This window comes from Mauremys mutica, chromosome 11 (assembly GCF_020497125.1).
Source record: "Mauremys mutica isolate MM-2020 ecotype Southern chromosome 11, ASM2049712v1, whole genome shotgun sequence".
NCBI lineage: Eukaryota > Metazoa > Chordata > Testudines > Geoemydidae > Mauremys > Mauremys mutica.
This window is the reverse complement of record NC_059082.1, coordinates 15089016-15104013: the sequence shown is the minus strand read 5'-3', so window position 1 is coordinate 15104013 and position 14998 is coordinate 15089016.

Sequence of the window (14998 nt, the reverse complement as noted above, 5' to 3'; positions counted from 1 at the left end):
CTTGGCTCTCCGCTCCGGAGTCTAAAATTGCTCCAGGCTGCAGGGATGGCAGAGAGGAACCGGGGTAATTGCTCATTTCCCTGGGCTGCGGGCAGTAAGGGGACTGAATAACCCGAACCGGAGCGGCTTACTGGGGTGACATTTTAATGGTGCCGTTGCTTCGTTTCCCCCAGAAGTGCTGGGGCCAGTGTCTGCTCGCGGGGCAGCTCAGCATGGCCCAGTGAGAGCCGGGTAGATTTGGAGCCTTTTGGATTTGAAAAAGCCTCCGGCCAAAGCGAGACGTCGCTGCTCGCCTACCAAGGTGAAATGACCTAGAAATCGAAGTGGGGCTGGTGGCACCGCGCGTTTGGGGCCAAGCCGAAGCACGGAAAGTCTGGACGCAGAGCAGAGTTTGGGGCGGGGATGGAACTGAGAGAGCGGAGTTGTCAGATACAAATTATTTTGCTCAGCACCTTGTCATTCACCCGCGGAGCATCGCAGGGCTCGCAGCCGCATTAGCTACACACGCCCTCTTGCTACCGTCTGAAGCGTAGCCAGTCCCCCCAGTGCCCCTCTTCCCCTCCGCGGGGACGGGGGGCCGGGCTCCTCTATGGTTTCTGGCATTCCCGGGGAGCCCTGCTGGCCGCGTTCATGGGAACCGCCTTTTGCTCCCTTACACACTTGGCAGCTCCTTCCTCGCTCTGCCCGCTCCGATCTGCGCTGCAGAGGCGGAGCAGAAGCCAGCGCTGGGGGTGGAAGTATTTTCACACAGCGGGACACTGACTAGCCCCTACGAGATGGGGCAATTGTACCCGGCGAGCATGGCAGAGGGGTGGAATCAGAAGCGGAGCCGCCTTTCTAAACACATCGTGCGAGGCAGCCCTGCAGCAAGAGCGCTAAGACCCGGTCCTGCAAAGATCTCGGCGCTGTGCTCAATTCGGAGCAGGGCCGGCCCCCGTGGAAATCGGGCGGTCGTGAAGCTGAGCGCGTCTGTGCCGGGTGGGGACCTCGGCAAACGCTGGAATGATTGAATTGTAATCAGCCGCGCCCCGCCCCGTGCCTGTCCCGAGCTCGAAGCTGGGGCTGGAGGGGGGAGGACAGGGAGGCAGGAGAAGCCAGCGGGGGTAATTAGACAGCGGCCGGTTCCGGAGCAGGTCAAGCCTGCCCTGCCTGGCGAGTCATGACCGAGCGGGCCCTCCTCTCTCGCCAGGCGGAGGGAGAATATTGTGGGCACCTGCTGGTGACGGAGTGGCTGGGGAGGAGGGGAGCCGTTTCTCATCATTCCGAGGAAAGAACTTTGTAGCTGACTCTTGGCTGTGATTAAATCGTGGCCTCCCTGCGGCGTGTCCCCTCCCCCTTGCAGAGCAGGGGAAGGGGCAGAGATGGGGGTGAGCAGAGCAGGGGCAGGGGTGGAGATGGGGGGTGAGCAGAGCAGGGGGGAGGGGTGGAGATGGGGGTGAGCAGAGCAGGGGCAGGGGTGGAGATGGGGGGTGAGCAGAGCACGAGGAGGGGTGGAGATGGGGGGTGAGCAGAGCACGAGGAGGGGTGGAGATGGGGGGTGAGCAGAGCAGGGGAAGAGGCGAAGGTGGGGGGGTGAGCAGAGCAGGGGGGAGGGGTGGAGATGGGGGGTGAGCAGAGCAGGGGACGAGGTGAAGATGGGGGTGGGGTGAGCAGAGGGAAGGGGCAGAGATGGGGGTGAGCAGAGCAGGGGCAGGGGCGGAGATGGGGGGTGAGCAGAGCAGGAGGAGGGGTGGAGATGGGGGTGGGGTGAGCAGAGGGAGGGGCAGAGATGGGGGTGAGCAGAGCAGGGGTTGGGGTGTGAGCAGAGCAGGGGAAGGGCATGAACAAGGCAACCCCAGGGGCAACCCCAGGACCAGGGCTGGCCTTACCATGAGGTGAACTTAGGCGTCTGCCTCATGTGCCAGACTGTGGGGGGCGCCACTAGGACCCAGAGTGTAGAACGTTGTGTCTGCTGCTGGTGCACATGTATTCTCTCTGCTCTAGATGCACAGAGATGGGGGAGTGCTGTGCTGGAGGAAGGGGGCACAAGAGACATAACAGGCAGGCAGGAGAAAAGGTGAGAGGGAATAACTGAAAGCAGCAGGAGCTGCAGGGAGAGAGAGAAGGAGGAGCCTCTATGTACCTCTCTGGCACCCCCAGGACCCTGGACTGATTAACACCAGCTTCTCAGGGAGCTTCCTGTTTCCTGCTGCTCCCTTGAACCCACTTGAGGAGAACAGGCAGTTAACTGAAGTAGTAGGAGCCAGTTAGGCCCTTAAGATGCTGATATCTTCCCTGACTCAGGCCCTGCTACCAGCCTGCTTATTTGTCCCCTTCAACTGAGTGTTGACTGCCACTATAGCTGGCACAGAACAGCTGTCATGAGTGAAAGACGAAAACGCCCCTCTGGGGCAACATTCAGAAAAAGAAAGAAAGCAAAGGAAGCTTTTTTAAGCAGGAAGGAGCTCTCCTGAGATACATAGACACGGGCCTGGTCTACACTAGGCGTTTAAACCGGTTTTAGGAGCGTAAAACCGATTTAACGCCACACCCGTCCACACTAAGAGGCCCTTTATATCGGTATAAAGGGCACTTTAAACCGGTTTCTGTACTCCTCCCTAACGAGAGGAGTAGCTCTAATATCGGTATTACCATATCGGATTAGGGTTAGTGTGGCCGCAGATCGACGGTATTGGCCTCCGGGTGGTATCCCACAGTGCACCACTGACCGCTCTGGACAGCAATCTGAACTCGGATGCAGTGGCCAGGTAGACAGGAAAAGCCCCGCGAACTTATGAATATTTCCTGTTTGCCCAGCGTGGAGCTCCGATCAGCACGTGTGGTGATGCAGTTAAAAATCAAAATAAAGAAAGAGCTCTCGCATGGACGATGCGGACGTGATCGCTGTAAGGGCAGGCAAATCTGTTCTATCAGCGCTCCGTTACAGAAGACGAAATTCAAAATCATTTTTAAAAAAATCTCCAGACAGATGCCATAGCAGGGACTCAGCGCACTGCTGCGTGACAAGCGTAACGGAAAGCCAAAGAATCAAATGGACGCTCATGGACTGGAGGACTCAAGCTATCCCACAGTTCCTGCAGTCTCCGAAAAGCATTTGCATTCTTGGCTGAGCTCCAAATGCTGCTAGGGTCAAACACAGTGTCCGCGGTGGGTCAGGGCATAGCTCGGCAATTTACGCACCCCCCCACCCACCCCCAGAAGTGAAAGGGAAAACAATCCTCTCTTGACTCTTTTACATGTCACCCTATCTTTACTGAATGCTGCAGATAGACGCGATGCTGCAGCACTCAACACCAACATCCTTGCTCCCCCGCCACCATGGGTGGCTGATGGTACAATATGGCTGATATCCATCGTCATCATCATCAGCCTATTGGCACATGGGGCAGTGCAAAAGGACTGGTAACCATGCTGACTAGCATCCGTCAGGTCGATCAAGGGCGCCTGGCCCTAATTTTTCCTGGTAGATGGTACAGTATGGCTGATAACCATCGTCATCATAGCAACAGGGGGCTGAGCTCCATCAGCCCCCACCCTTCATGTGTAAAGAAAAGATTCAATTGCCCCTGGACTAGCAGAGGGATGCTGGGCTCCTCTCCTACACACTCCTTACTGTCCTGTCTGGACTATCATAGCAGCTGGAGGCTGCCTTCCACTCATATCTCACTAACAAGTCACTGTGTCTTATTCCTGCATTCTTTATTACTTCATCACACAAGTGGGGGGACAATGCTACGGTAGCCCAGGAAGGCTGAGGGAAGAACGGAATCAACAGGTGGGGTTGTTGCAGGAGCACCCCCTGTGAATAGCATACAGCTCATAATTTCTGCAGGATCTGACACAGAGCAGCTGTGCTCTCTGGTTCTCTGATACAGTGGTTCTCTAGTACACTTGCCCATATTCTAGGCAGGACTGATTCTATTTTTAGATACCAAAAAGGAGGGATTGACTCAGGGAGTCATTCCCAATTTTGGCTTTTGTGCCCCTGGCTAAGAGCAGCCAGGGGCACTTATGACAGCAACAGATGGTGCAGTGCAAAAGGACTGGTAGCCACGATCATCTTATTACCAATTTATGGCATGGTAGATGGTACAATATGGCTGGTAACCATCTCTGCTATCATGCAAAAGCAAAAGCATGCTGCTGTGTAGTGCTGCTGAATCGCCTCTGTGAGCGGCATCTAGTACACATACGGTGACAGTCACAAAAGGCTAAACAGGCTCCATGATTGCCATGCTATGGCATATGCCAGGGCAATCCAGGGAAAAAAGGCACAAAATGCTTGTCTGCCGTTGCTTTCCCTGCGGAAGGAGTGACTGACGACATTTACCCAGAACCACCCGCGACAAAGATTTTTGCCGCATCAGGCACTGGGATCTCAACCCGGAAATTCCAAGGGGCGGGGGAGGCTGCGGGAACTATGGGATAGCTACGGAATAGCTACCCACAGTGCAATGCTCCAGAAATCGACGCTAGCCTTGGACCGTGGACGCACACCACCAATTTAATGTGTTTAGTGTGGCCGCGCACACTCGATTTTATACAATCTGTTTTGTTAAACCGGTTTATGTAAATTCGGAATAATCCCGTAGTGTAGACGTACCCACAAATGTTCATAGTGAGCCTTCTGGCTCCAGTGAGGATGTGAGTGGTGAGGAGGTGCCTGATACTCCAGTTAGTCAGAGTGCAGGTGTCATGGCATCCATATCTCCATCTCAAATGGATATAACCATGCACATTCCAGAAGAAAAGTTGAGTGGAGGCAATAAAGCCTATCAAACACCAAGTTGGGAAGATAGATGATGCCATAGTTGCCATTATGGAGGATAATGCTATGACAGGAACTGTTCATGGGAGAACAGTGGCAGAGGGAAATGGAATCACCAGAAACATACATAACTTCAAATTTCTGTGCGGCTTAGTGTTGTGGCATGACATACTGTTTGAAATAAATGTTGGAAGCAAGAGACTCCAAGGAGTTGACCTTGATATATCTGGAGCAATGGAACAACTGGACAAAGCAAAATCATACCTACAGTCTTACCGGTCAGATGAAGGATTTCAAAATGTTCTGAAGAGTGCACAGAAGTTGGCAGAGGAACTTCACACTGAAGCTATTTTCCCACCCATTCAAGAATACAAGAGTCACCGAAGAAGACGACATTTTGATTACAAGGCATGGGATAATCCCATAAGAGACCCCAAACAACAATTCAGAGTTGAATTTTTTAACCAGGTGCTAAATTGTGCAATACAGTCAGCTGAAGAACGTTTCATGCAGCTCAAGGAACACAGCAGTATATTTGGGATGTTGTATGATATTCCAAAACTCCACACTATACCTGAAGACGACCTACACCAGCAATGCAGGGCCTAGAGACAGTGTTGACACATGATGACATGCACAATATTGATGCAAGTGATTTAGATGATGAACTGAAAGCCCTTTCAAGATACATTTCAGCAGGATCAACTCCAAAGGCTGTTCTGGAATATAGGTGCACAAATAAGCTGACCACCCTCTTTCCAAATGCTTTTGTTGCTCTGTGCATACTTCTAACATTTCCTGAAAGAGTCGCCAGTGGAGAACGCAGCTTCTCCAAGCTGAAGTTAATAAAAACACATCTACGCTCCACAGTGACACAGGAGAGGCTGGTTGGCCTTGCAACCATCTCAGTAGAATAGAGCATGAGCTGGCCCAGACTGTGGACCTTCAGGAAGCAGTTCAAATCTTTGCAACCAAGAAGGCACGGAAAGCACCACTTTGATTATTCAAACAGAAAAAATGTCAGTGTTTAGTATGCAGACAAGACAAGTTACATTTGTTGTTCAGGCATTTGAAAGTTAAGTGTTACTTAAAATTTTTGAACAAGGCATCTTAAGTTGTTAGTTCTCCTTTATTGGGGTAGGCAGCAGAGCAGTACCATGAGAGGAGTAGAACAGGAAGAAGGCAGAATTGAAACCTTTCAAAGTTTTGACCCAAGCGAGGGGGCATGGGGGCATCATTTGAGCTCCCAGCCTCAGGTGCCAAAATGTTGTGGGCCGGCCCTGCCCAGGATCCAGTGAACGCCAGGCGGAGCGATTGGCAGCAGGAATCCACCCCCAGCCACAGAGCTGCGCGTTCCCGGAGCTCGCTTGGTGACCAGGGAGTCTCTCCCAAGAGCCGCCTGCCCTGGTGCCAAACACTACTGCAAAGCCCAGGCTGGGAAAGGCAGGGAAGGGGGCGGGGGAAGGTCCTGACACTCGTTAGCAGGAGTCACTGGGCTCCCTGCAGCAGCGTGATAAAACGCGTCGCGGATTTTGACCTTCAAACCACAAAAGGGGGAAGCTTTGGAGGGCGGACGGCAGGGATCGGCTTTAGCTAATCCACCGTGTAAACCCGGCTCCTTTGTGCCTGCGCTGCCGCTTTCTGCCGCCTCTCCCGGGTCCTGCCCACACAACATTCACCTGCTTAGGTAGCTCCCGCAGTGACACAGGCAGCCAGGGGCGTGTTTATCCGCCAGCCTGCACGGGTGCAGGGCACACACACGCACCGCGTCGTGCATGTCTACACGCGCGGACACGCCCCCGGAGACACGAGCCCTCGGACACGTCGGTAGGGCGAGGTTCCTGCCCCACTCGCTCTCTGTAGCCTCTCTCGCGCCCAGGTACCGCCAGGACCGGAGTCCCCGACCCGAGAGCAGGCTGGTTCCCCCGTCTCTCACACCTGTGTGCACTCGCAGCCCGGGGCGCGCGCCCTTCTGCAGGTTTGCCCTGCGCTGATGGAGACGCTCCCTGGAGAGTGAGGGTCAGATCCCGGGCAACAGTTGGCTGGGGGGGGGGAGCGGGCAGGGCTGGAGGTGTCTGGGGAGGGCTGGCGCTGGTGCTGTGAATCCTGCTTTGTCACCGACTCCTCTGCTAGCCTGGGAAACACACTGCTCTGTCCGCAGGATGCCAGGGGCTGGAGTACCTCAGCTCTAGCCTGAAATCCGGCTTTAATCCGTTTTAAAGCGCCTTCCCCACACACCTGGTTTTCCACGTGGCCATTTAACCCCCCTCCCTCCCCGCCTCTGCGAAGCACCAAAGCCTCCTCTTCGCCTTCTTGACTTTCCCACTGAAATAGCATCGCAGCGGCCGGCTAACCCCAGCCCTCTGCAGAGCCCCCTCGCCTCTGCCCACGGGGCACCGTGGCTGCAGGACTCCTGCATGGCGCGGAGCTTTTATCAGCCCCACCACGGCTCGGGGAAGGGGCCTGCGCGACTGAAGCTGCCCAGCCAAATGGGCAGCCCCGCACCCGTGGATGCCGGGGCCACACCTGTAAATAACCTCCCCGCGCCCCATGTAAGCTCCGGTCTATACAAAGTGCAATGACATAGGTAAGATACAATGTTAATTTCAGTAAAGGCCGGGCGGCCCCCCCAGGCAGAACATTAACGCTGATACCGAGTTTAATTAAACAAAACCACCAGACTCAGAGTTGAAGCTGAAAGTTCTAGTCTAGCAGTGGGGGGAGCAGGAATCAGCAAAGCCCTGGCTGCGATCTGATCCTAAACCGTCAGTGCCCGCTCCCTTATCTACAGGAACAAACAGCTGGAACAGTGCGCCTTCTGGACAGCCTTTCCCTTGGGGCCAGTGGCTTCAGATAGTCACCGTGCCTGTATGATAATGTCTTGGTGTGAACGCCAAACATCAACAGCCTCTGACTGAATAAAACGGGAGTAAAACCCCAGCTGTGGCCCTTTTGAAACAGAACAACGTCCAATAGGTTGTCTTCAGCTGAGACTCCGGGCGCACCGTGTCCACACTCCCGCAGCAGGTCGGGAGGCGAAGTGGGGGCTCCGTATTTACATAGACAGATATAACGTTGGCGAGGTGCAGTTAGCGAGGTATCCGGATTGTAGGGAATTGCTGAATTCTATCTATTTTGCATGATGGGTTAAAAAGAATTCAGCCGAATAGCCCGTGAGAAGTCAGCCACACACACTGGTATTTGTTGGTGTTTGTGTGTACACTGTCACACACACGGACACACACACATATATACACGCGCGTGTGTGTATTTTTGCATCTGTTACAAATAATTCAACTAAATAGTCCATGGAAAATAAACTACAGATTTCTGTGTTTGCTAGGGCCCTGTGTCTGTGTGTACATACTCCGTTATGCAGTATGTGTATGGTAGTGTACAAGGACACAACGCCCTGGCACATACCCTATTCTGCGACTCACTTTCCAAGGCATATGCCGGAGAATTGTTTTTAACATATCACACAGAAATGTGCACACACATCATACCTCGTTAACGAATACAAAAGGAGGTAGTTTACATTCCAGAGATTATTCGGCTGTATTCTTTTAAATCGATCATGCACAATCTATTTCTGCGTTTATCAGTATTTTGTAAGCACATATACTGCATGCCATTTCAAAGGATTCAACCCCCCTCCATGTCCTGGGTGCACAGACACACCTAATAATTCCTGCGTTGGAGGAATGGTGGATAAGAAACTCTCATAGTTTTCTCTCCTCCTTGTTCTCTGCGCACACAGCATGAAGCACCAACCAGCCTGGCGTGAAGAACCCGGCATTTTCCTGGCTCTTCGCTGGGTCAAAGTGAGAATGAGGGGTAGGGAAAGGGCAGCGCAGTTTTTTCGCATCGCTGTGTGCGTTTCCCCTTCCTCTTTCCGCTCACAGAGCGGGGGTCACTACGGAGGACTGGAAAGAGATGGGACAGTGGGCTCGATCATGCACTGTCCAAATGTCCCCGTGGAGCCGGTAGCACTTCCCCGAGTCAGAGGTGCAAGGTCTGACTCCCTAGCAGAGAAATCTGACCAGGTGGAAGAGGGGCAGGCGAAATGAACCGGCGCCCTCCCTGATTTCTGTAGGAGTTTTGCCTGATGAAAGGAGGGCAGGGCTGAATCCTTTAACCTGCAGCAGCGACTTGCGTTTTAACGGGGGCTTCTCCAAGGTCAACCTCGAGTTTCCTTCGTTTGACCCCTTTGGAAACTCCCCCTGGACTGTCAAATTGCCCTGGTTGCGTATGAAGCGAATTCTGGGGAGCACGGTCAGATTTCTACGGGGTGTGTATGTTCAGTGTGTGCTCCGGTGTCGTCTACTTTATTCCACAGTCATATCCGTCTGCGCCATCGGATTAGTACGATCTCGCTCCGAAATGCCTTTGGAGCATGCAGCTCCAGAGTGCCAGGAGAGGGACACCAACAGTACAGGCGGAAATGTCCCTTCTCCCAGTGTTCTCGCTCGCATGCGGCAGGGAGCCCCGTGCAGGGGTGAGGGTGGGCTGGCTTGTTTGGAGTAAGTCCCTCCTGTTCCTCCTTTAAGGGAACCTTGAGCTCTCTACCTGCCCTGAACAGCGATCCGGACTCACTCCTAATGCTGCTGCACACCTAATGCTTTAAACCAACCGTTGAATATATAATATTCACTGCGTGGCTGCCAAAACAAAAAATCTAAGAGGATTTCCTGCCCACTTTTAAGGCTGTTGGGAACCAAATTCCCAGGGAGAGACTAAAACAACAGGGTTTCAATTTTTAGAAACCAAGGGGATTTAAAAACACTTCCACGCTGAGCTGCTAGGGAGTCATTTGCCGTCCAGCTTTCTGGGGGTTTATCCCTGACATTTAAATAGCCGAATCACTGAGGTCTCATCGGCAGTTTGGATATTTAAGGTTTCATTCCGGACCCGGTCTGCACTTGGATGGGAATAAGCGTGAGGGTGGAAGTCAGAGACTGGGGTATCCCAAAGATGCAGCCCCTCGGTGCTGTGAGCCCCTCGTAATCCTCCCCCAGTTCCTTCCTCGAAGGAATCAATAACCAGGAACTGCGAGGAGGCCAAAATGTGCGAAAGTCAAAGCAGAGTCCCCCCTTGCAGCACCTGGAAGCCATAAGTGAAAGTAGGTTGGAGCGAATATTTTCAACTCACATGTAAGATGCCCCTTCCTCTCAAGGGAATGGGAGCTAATTTCTTAGTTTACCTGCTAATGGTTTGTCGTATCGAAATGGATATAGAATCAGCAGAGAGGCTGCAATTGCTGAATTGGGAGTTTTACCCACCAGTTCGATTAACCTGTGTTGTCCGCTGTGTGTTTATTTCATTCTGAGTGGTTAGATCCTGTCAAACTTCTGGAAGCGCCTCGAAATGTTATTCCTCAATAATCTACAACAGCAGCTTTATCCCTCCCTGCTTTCAGAGCAGAGAACAGCACTTCTAGCATGAAGCAAAAACAATACTCGCTCCAATAACAAAAACAAACGCCTCCCCCCCCACACACAGAAAAACAAAACCAGAGAAAAAACAAAGGAACACAAGTCGGCGTGAGGCTGTGGAACTGAAGAGAGAGATTTTTGTCCAGTGACTCAGTGATTTGTCAAATGTTGGTGGACGGAGAAAAAAATCATCGCACGCATTAAAGAAAATAGGAAGTATTAGTTTGATCCTGCCATCCTCACTTGTGTGAAGTAATCGTCGCTGGGGTGATTAGTCCCATTGGTTTAAACAGAAATATTAGTGTGCGTAAGGATTGCACACACAAAAGATGCAGGTTCAAGTGTTCAATGGTTAACATGACGGCATTTTAATAGCGATTTGGGGCATGGAAGGGTATATTTTTTGCATCGAGCTGGCTTTAGATCCCTGCACGGAACTTGTGTGTGCCCATTCATCCTGCATCGCGGGTGTTCTATCTGATTCCTCTAGAAATTTTATATTATAACTGCAGAGGATAAGGACCTTTTCTAAAATAATAACATGCATCAAACCCCGAGAGATGAAATTCTTAAGATGAGAAGTGGGTTTCCGTTCGTACATTTTTGGGGCACACAACACATTAGAAAATGAGAAGCTAAATGGTGAGAATACAAAAATGATATTGACATGGCAGCCAACACAAATCCAAGGTGTACCTTGCTTAATATTAAATTATATTGGGTGACATTAATTTACCTTCTCCTCCCCCCAACGGCAGATTTCAAATAGTGATTTGGGTTTTTTTCTTCTTCTGAGTGTTTTATATATATTAAGTTGCACTGAGATTTGACATGGCAGAGATCGCTTCTGTCGCCCAATTTAGCCCACTGCAGCAGGTTGCAAATTTCATCGGGCCTTAGAATGGTAGGGGGAATGCTAGTAACGTGGGGTTGCCCCTTCATGCTTTTCTGTCCTTTGACTTTGGGTGCAGTCTTTTTGGTCAGCAGTCCGCAGGAGTGTGACTCCTCTACACACTGACAGGTAGCTAGGGTGGCGGCTGATCCGTATTTTTTTTTAAACAAGGGGGAGGAAAGTGAGAGAGTGAGCTCATGAAATGTCGCCTTTGAAGGATATTTGTAATAACATAACCAGCAAAATGAATGTCATATTTTTGCTCCAATGAATTGGATTTCCTGAAATATTGTCTCGGTAATGATGCCTCTAGGCTCCTCTGGATTAGATAGCTCTCCAACCACATCAAGAAGGCTAATTATCCCAAAACCACTTTCCCCACGTTTTCGCATCTTTTTATTTTATGCTTCTGAAATCTTTGCCCAGCGCTCGCTCGCCCTCCTCACCCCCCAGCCCTCAGATGGTTTCCCCGCCTTTCAGACTGTTTTTAGTAGCAGGCTTCTGCAGTTCTGTAAACCACAGGGCGCGGGTGGGAGGGTGCAGCGGGGAGGTTGGACTCTGGGCCCCAATCGCTAAGAAACCCTCGGAGACGTTAGGGCACATGGGTCGCGAAGTAAGGGAGCGCTCCTGCAATGCTGGCAAGGGGGGATCCGACACCCGCGGGGTGTTGTGTTGTGTAGCGGCAGGGGTCACAGCGGGGATGTTGTGTTGTGTTGTGCAGTGGCAGGGGTCACGCTCACATTACGGGGTTGTCCGGTTTGGGTAACTAAAGCTGGCTCCTCCGCCGCCTCCATCTGATCTTTGCTCGCCAGCAGATTCCCCTCGTGCTACAGTCAGAGATGCCCTGAGCTCGCTGGCGAGGCGAGGTTACCCATCACCGTGGTATCTGAGCGCCATCCCTACAACGGGGCAGAAACCCGAGCTGTCTCCTTCCCCGTGGGCTGGAAGGTGAGCCCCGCACGTTATCCTGCAACCCCGCAGCGCTGGGGCCCAAGCGCTCTGCTATCCAACGGGTCCCCCCCATTTCGCCGAGAGCTGGTCCGCGCGGGGCTCTCCCTGCAGTTCTCCTGAGCGGGCAGGAGCCAGGTTTGAAGGGACCCCGGAGAGGAGCCCTTCTCTGGAGCCCTGGGGTTGCCTCGTGTAAACTGAAGGCGCAGGAGGAGCATCGGGGAAAAGAGCCAGAAGGAGAGTCCTGGAGTTCCCAGTTCAGAGCGGAGGGGACCCTGCAAGCTCCCTCCACCCCTACCACTGTGCTACGCTGCGCATTTGGGCCCGGATCCTGCAAGCACTAGTTCACGTGCTTGGCTTTATTCTCGTGCCTAGTCCGTTTGACGTCACGGGACTAGTAGGGTGGGTGAAGCTGAACACGAAGATAAGTGTTTGCAGGATTGGGACCTAGAAATGACCCCCTTCTAGGGCTCAGAGGGGAGCTCAGTGTCCCTCACCGATCCTTAGCCCCTAAACTCCGATTGCGCAGGAGGGTGCCCGTTGTGGGCCTGGCTTTGTAACATGAACAGCTCCCTAGTTTAGATCCCTAGTCTGCGATGATCCTTTGGGTGTATAGGTTACGCCTCAGACAGCTCCTCTCCTGGGGGTGAGGATACCCCAACTACAGCGCTGTTGCCTTCGAAAGAACCCTGCAGATACAGAATGCAACTCCTAGAAGATGATTTTTTCTGTAACCCACCCGGGGTTAGTCAAATCTCTCGGAAGCGCCTGCAAGAAATATCAAAGAGGGACGAGAACGCCCCGCTTTTCCAAGCCTGTAACGAATCTGAACTGCAGAGGATAAGGACCTGTCGCGGTTTACACTGGACTGCTCAAAGAGTGGAACCGTGCAGGCCAGCACAAGGGATTCGGCCCGCAATGCCCTTCTTTGCACATGCCAGCCCGGCAAACCACGGATGCATCTGACAGTTGAGTTTGGTTCCCCTACACTGTTCGTTTGCCCGCTTGTTCCCACGCGTGTGGTTCTGCTAACGGACCTATGGGGCGCCATAGGGAACTAGTTCATTGCCGGGAGCGGGGAGTCTTCAGCTGGCGTCCGTTGCTTTTGCCTTGATGATCTCGCAGGACAGGAGGCCGTAGGGGGAGGCCGGGCTAACGCAATAGTGACTAGCCCGGACAGAGGGTGTCATGGAGAGCGCCTGGCTCCTCTGCAGTTGCGTTGCGCGTGTTGGGATTTGCTAGGCCGCCTGGTTCCTGCTTTGTGACCCCAGCTCCCTGGCACCCGCGCGGGAGCAATCCCGTGCCGAGTACCTGGGGGTAGGGCCGGGGGGAGCAGGGACCGAGGCCGGGTCTTGGCGATCGCAGGCTGCCGGCGCGCTCTGGACAGGAGTGTAAGATGGGCCCCGACGGGCGCTGCTTTTCCGCGATCGGGGCCAGCTGGAGCCGGAGCCACGCGCCTCTCCTGCCCGTGGGACTCGCTGGCAGGTCCCAGCGACGCCAGCTCCCCCGGCTAAGCGGCTCCAGGGCAGGCGCGCAGAGCCCCTCCTCCGTGTCTGCTCGCCCTTGGGCGGGGGCCCTAGAACCAGCCTCGTCTGTGCGCCCAGCCAGCGCCCCGGCCGGCCCTGGCCCTCTCGGGCGCCCGCGGGCCCATCGCGGCGGCACGGACTGGGGAGTGGGCGAAGGGGGTCAGCTCCCTTCCGGCCTCTAGAGGGCGATGTACGGACGGTTATGGAGAAATGCCGGCTTTACGCTGTCTCCAGCGCGGCGCGGAGCCCGGGGCAGCTCCCTGCTGCGCTCCTCTGAGTCCGGGCGGAGCTCGCCCCCCGCCGTTGCTACCTGCGAGCCCTGAAAGGGCCCAAACCGGGGAGGTGGCACCGTGACAGGTCCCCGCCCGGAGAGCACGTGCCCTCGTCCTCCTCCCACCGCTGTGGACCGGCCCCCAGGGAATGGCAAAGGCCCCGGAAAACCGGAGCCGAGCTGGCTCCGCTGGGGACATGCCCGGGCAAGGAAGGCACCGCGCAGACGGGAGGAGGGAGCAGCACTGGCAGAGGTGCGGGGACGGAGCATGGCATCTTAGCCAGCCCTCGCCTGCCAGGCCTCCACCGCTGCCCGCTGTGCTCTGATCTGGGGAGGGTTGGTTTTACCGCGGAGGGAGGGGGGAATCCTGGCACACTCTCCCTCAGTCACTAGATCCCCCCTCCCTCCTCGGGGCCTGCTAGCAGCTTAGAAGAGGGTGGGGGTGGGTGGAGAGAGTCTCCTTCTACCAACCTACACGGAGCTCAGGGCAACCCCACAGCCACGGTGCAGCACACCCGGGGCCCTGCGTTGCCTCTCGGGCTGTTTTCGTGGAACAGTCCTTGAGCCAGAGGGGGGCTGATTCTGTAGCCCAGTGCTCAGGGCATCTCTCTGGGAGGGGGGAGACCCACGTCCTGACGCCAACCACGTTTTCATTGTTTAGCCGCCGCAGAACCGGTTCAACTGGAGAGAGGGAGGGAGGGAGCCCCCCCACCAGAACCTCCAATCAACGCTCCTAAGCGGTGGGAGACCCCCGTTCAGATCCTCTGTGGCTGAAGGGGGAATTGAACCTCTCTACCCTTAGCCCATTGCTCTAACCAAGGGGGTGGGGGCGGGGGCAGCCTAACTCATTCCCTCAAGTACCGCCTTAGGCCCGAAACAGCCCGACTGCGGGCAACAGGCTGGGGTTGGAGATCGCCAGCAGAGATAGGTGCCTCCCTTGGGTGCTGTTTATGAGAGGGGGGGGCACCACCCACCCCTCTCCTCCACGTCGCCCGCTGGCTAGCTTAGGTGACTGCTGGCTTTGTGCACCACGTTCTTAGGCACCTCTCTCTCTCTCTCTCTCTCTCTCTCTCTTCATTCATTGTCCCGGGAGCCTGGGAGCCTCCCTCTGTGCATGCCAGTGTTGCTAGGCGCCTTAAACGTTAGGCCTTGTTGACT